The sequence below is a fragment of the Arvicola amphibius genome, chromosome 8 (genome assembly GCF_903992535.2).
Source record: "Arvicola amphibius chromosome 8, mArvAmp1.2, whole genome shotgun sequence".
In the NCBI taxonomy this organism is placed as follows: Eukaryota; Metazoa; Chordata; class Mammalia; order Rodentia; family Cricetidae; genus Arvicola; species Arvicola amphibius.
In genome coordinates this window covers 99,384,277-99,389,586 of record NC_052054.1, presented here as the reverse complement: position 1 = coordinate 99,389,586, position 5,310 = coordinate 99,384,277, and the positions used below count along the sequence as shown (strand labels likewise).

General features: G+C 42.3%; 1 pseudogene; it reads left to right on the top strand.

The window, feature by feature from the left end:
* Nucleotides 1–939: 939 nt before the first annotated feature.
* LOC119821931 lies at nt 940–1,932 on the top strand (annotated as a pseudogene).
* Nucleotides 1,933–5,310: the final 3,378 nt, after the last annotated feature.

Here is a 5,310-nt window from a genome sequence, read left to right as displayed (position 1 = left end):
AGCAATCATAGCTAGCTTGACAGGACATTTGTATTCATTTTAGACTGGACATAATGAGACGAAAAAGTGACCATGAATTGCCCAAAGACACTGGGTACAGGTCAGCCTCATCTGATTTTAAATGACAAAGATTAAGACTTGTGAGCTCTGATGCAGAGATTGACGCAGGGAGCAGAGTTGTCAATGAGTCAGATTAGAGGTCAAGAGTGTGCCCCATATATGTGTGTTCCCCGATCCTGGATTTTTTTCAGGATATGCAGCTGCCCCTTCACTATAATCTTCAACATCTAGACATTGGCAGGAACCACTCATATCAACAAGCAGAGTCTGCATATTGATTGTCATTGTGTGCCAGCATTTGAGCCACGGCTGCTAAGGTGAGATCAGAGTCCTGTGAGGGACACAGACACAGCCTGAGTCTGAGAAGGGCAGTTTCCTGCTCTGATACTACTCTACAAAGGAGGGAATCAACCATCCCAATTTATTGGAGTACAATAGTCCTTAGAAACATTTTCAAATCAGTAAAATGAATAACTGTGGAATATTTAATGGGACTCGGGAGACAGCTGCTACAATGGCACTGCTCATGGTGTACCTCGGTAGTGTCAGCACAGGAACCAAAGGCAGGCATAGGGATACTGAGAGGCTGTCTGTACTCTGGGAGTCACTAAATCTGAAAATCTCTTTTTATCCTCAGCATATGATCTCAGACTTCCACACAGAGTGGCTCAGCACAACCTCATGAATTAAATAACTCTGAGGAAATTACTTTTCAGGTAACACCAGCTCATCTGGAAAGATATCAGAGGAGCTACTGAAGTTTGCACAAGGGACAGCAGGTCACCAACAAGTTCCTACAGCCTGTAGAACATCTGGCTGAACTGGTGAGATCTGCCCCCTCTCTCTGCCTCCTCCCCTCTCTCTTCAGCTGTCCCACTCATGGCCAAATCAGTCCATAGGAATAGAAGTCTCCTGGCAGTGTCCTTGCAGGGATTCGTGCTGGTTGGATTTGGGGGAGGTGCAGAGACCCAGGTCATGCTCTTTGCTGTCTTCTTGCCTCTGTACATGCTGACTGTCCTGGGAAACCTCACCATGATCATGGTCATCACCCTGGATGCCCACCTGCACTCTCCCATGTATTTCTTCCTCAAGAACCTGTCCTTTGTCGACCTCTGCCTCTCTTCTGTGATTGTACCCAATGCTCTGGCCAACATTTTCTCCTCTTCCAAGGTCATCAGCTTTGAGGGATGTGCCACTCAGCTCTTCCTTTTTTCATTGTTGGGTGCCATTGAAGCTTTCCTCTTAGCTGTGATGGCCTATGACCGTTTCATGGCCATCTGTAGTCCCCTGAGGTACCCTGTGACCATGAGCCCTGCAACCTGTGCCCATCTGGTTCTGGGTACCTTCTGTATTGGCTGCCTGAATGCCATTGTCCAGATCAGCCTCACCTTCCAGCTGCCCTTCTGCAGCTCCAACCACATCAATTCCTTCTTCTGTGATATACCCCCACTGATCAAGCTTGCTTGTGCAGACACAACTCTCAATGAGCTTGCCATGTTTGGTATCTGTGGGTTTATCATTATATGTACTGTTCTTGTGATTGTCATCTCTTAAGGCTACATCACAATGACCATCCTCAGGATGCAGTCAGGGTCAGGGTGGCACAAGGTCTTCTCTACCTGTGGCTCCCACATGACAGCTGTATCCTTGTTTTATGGAGCTGGTTTTGCTATATATGGACAGCCAGGGAGTATGGATTCCACAGAGCAGGGCAACTTGGTCTCCATCATCTACACCCTGGTGATCCCCATGTTCAACCCCCTCATCTACAGCCTGCGCAATAAGGATGTAAAGGATGCACTGAGGAGGCTGGGACAGAGACACAGTCTAGTGAAGAAGAGTGGCTGGTGTCATCATCAGGGACTATGCTAAGGGTAATAGACGAAAAGGATCCTTGGGAGAAAGACTATCTTATGGCATTTATATCTACCTGTCCTGTTTTCTTTCTCTTCTTGTTTCTTCTTTTTTGTTCATTGATGTATTCTTCCACCCATATATTCACCAACACACACATGTGTTTGCAATCTAACCTGTCTTTCTTGAATGTATATTAGGCAGACATTTACAGAATGTGTATAAGGCACATTCTTTGCCACCAAATGGTCCATAGTTGGAAGAATCCTGAATCCCTTTGGTTTGTCAGAGGGCAGTGTACTGTGGCAGAAATGAGGTTTGAGAACCATTGTCAACATCTCCCAATGAAGCTACATAACTGCACATTTCTCTACAACTCTTTCCATTTAGTTCATCACTGAATCTAATGTCACCATGGTTGGAACTTCTCTCTCTGCATGTAAGAATATGACTTTTAGAAGCTGTGTGTTGACTCGTCCTTATATTGATCTAGTGTGAGGATAGGCTAATGAAAATCTCTGCAGGCTTCCTCCTCTGTTTTAAAATAGTGCTGCTTTTCTACCTTCCTCTGCTCATGAAGCTGCCCTCCTCATGAGGCATCACAGTGTACTGCTGGAATCATAGGAACCTAAATGCAATTGGCCCCCAGGATATCCCTTCAACCTTCAACCAGGGGTTATAGATGAAGCTGTAGGTAGATTCACTGCTCAGGGACTCATTAAAACCTGGCCCAGCAGCTTGTGACAATACCAAGGTGTTAATTTATCTTCCGAGAAAGATTGAGGCCTTAGCCAACTCCACATTACAATAGCCCTCTGCTCATGTGGCTTGCCTGTGCACGTCCCTGCTCTGTGTGTCAGATCTCATGCTGTTCTTTCCCTGGAGACCTTCAAAGGGGATCTGACCTCTAAGCAGGCTTGCTCTTCCTCCCAGTTTCCCTTTCTGAGCATACTGCAGTTCTTCTATTTTGTTTGTTTCTGAGATTATGTGGTGTAATATTAGCCATGATCTGCAGGTGCTTTTCTTCTACAATCATTAACTTGTTGATATATAATGTTCCTTTTCTCTTGTGTGTCTTATTGGAGCTCATGAACTTGCACTAGTTAAACATCCTTATGTGTGCATATATCACATTTTGATCATAATCACCCCATTGCCCTTTCTTTTCCTCATGTTCTTGTTGATCTCCTTCCTCTTCCTTTTCTGTCCCTTTTAAGGGGCAAACAGATGAGTTTAATTGGAGTTACTAGAGAGGAATGAGTAGGGGGTATCTACAGGACTGTGAGAACTTGCTATAGGCTGTACCACTTGAGGCCATGACTTGGTCTTCCCTTTAGCAATCATCATCTGCCTATAATCTATGAACTTAAATAATTAGAAGGCAATTTGACATCATTGTTCACATCATGAACAATAGACAGTGATTATTGCAGAGACTTCACAGCTGGTCAACAGCCCAAAAATGAGCAACTGTTGAGTGCTCAGCCCCAAATGGGAATTTCTATTTTCTGCTCCAAGGCTCAATGAACATTATAGGAAAAGGGAAGGATTAATGTAAAATTCAGAAATTGGGGTGGGTGTGTGGAATGTTGTCATCCATGCATAGCATTGCCAGTGTACTGTCAAATCTCAGGAGCTGTAATTACATTTATAGGACTTGTACAAGGATGGGTTTGATATGTACAACCACTATGGAAATCAGTATGGTGGTTTCTCAGAAAACTGGGAATCCATCTACCTCTGGACCCAGCAATACCACTCTTGGACATATACCCAAAGGATGCTTAATCATACTACAAGAACATTTGTTCAACTATGTTCATATGCTGTAGGAATTCCTAGTACTGGTAGCCTTTAAGTTACCTGCCCACTTGGGCATGGCTTTTATACCCTTTATGCCAATGAAAAGAACACATCTAGCCTCTTTCCAGGCTGCTGGATTTGGTTGTTGTTCCCAGTTCAAGCAGAGGATTGTGATTTGTAAATCTACCCCTAAATAAATAACCCTCTATTATACTAAATTCTGAACTAGTGTGGGATTTCTTTTAAGTGTCTTTATTCATTTGGTGCCCAGGTGGATCCCGAGTCCACACCTACTAGGTGGACTGACTTAAGGGCCTAGATCCAAAACTGGAAAGACTCACGCCTCTACCTGCTTGGCTTGCTTTTATCCAAGTGTTTTTTTTTGTAGAAACCCTACCACAGCAGCGCTCACTGCATACAGAGACTTGAAAATTCCCTAAGCACACACATGCCTCCCTCTCCCCACTACCACATTCCCTGCTGTGGTTCCCTGCCGTGTGCCGACTTCCACAGTTTCCAGTTTGTGCTCCCTGCCCGTGAGCTCTGGGCATTTCGTTCCATGTACAGAATAGATTTAACTGCTTTAATTTGTCATGAAAGCATATTTCTCAGTATTTAATCAGCACCAAGGCGAGAAAGCTAAAATGGCTCAGGAGTATTCATGGCACCAGTGTGCGCCTTGAGTGGTGACTTTGCAACCACAGCACCTGATAAAGATTACACCTAAAAAAATTTACCAGACCTCATACCAGGAAAATATTTTATTCATTACTAAATCAATAAACTCAAAAGTTATATGATTGCAGACAACATTACCATTGAAACTTTTAATAACTTTTTTGCTAATACTATGGATTGTATTCTGCAAAGTTTATATTGTTATTGTGGTACATCTATTTATTGGATACTGGGACTCAGTTTTTTTCTTCATATTATATCCTTAAGAAAATGGTTTGATAACAGAGCCCAGAATGAGGAACATTTAGAAATGATACAGTCTTTACAGACTAATAATGAACAGCTAGCTGAGAGGATTAATATCATCAAAAAGCAAAAGGTACCAGAAAAAAATCAATACTATTGAAAATTATATACTATTAAAAGTGATTCTATTAACATTAATTTGACAGACAAAATTGAGTCCATGTCAAAGGATACTGAGAAATTAACTGAAAGAATTCATGCTGTTGAATTTGACCATCAAAATCTGTTAAAAGTTATGATAGGTTACAAGTTAGAGTATATCTCCTGGAAGGCAATCTGCATGTTATCCAAATAACATTCGAGGATGAGCTATTATGTTTGAAGAAAAAACTTCAGACCTTAGAATCACATGTAGAGAATGAGGACCAGCGGCTATGTGACTCAATGAAATCACTAGTAATATATACAGACCAGGAGATTCAGACTGTACAAAAGATACTAGTAAAAAGATTTGAAATAATTGAGAAAATTATTGGAGCCAATGATCCAGGAAAGAATGTACAAGGAGATTATAAAGAGATGTCCTACTTGACCTTTCTATGACCATATATTGATACCTGCAGGGACTAAGTCAAAGGATTGAAATCTGGCAGATGGATGTGTTCCACT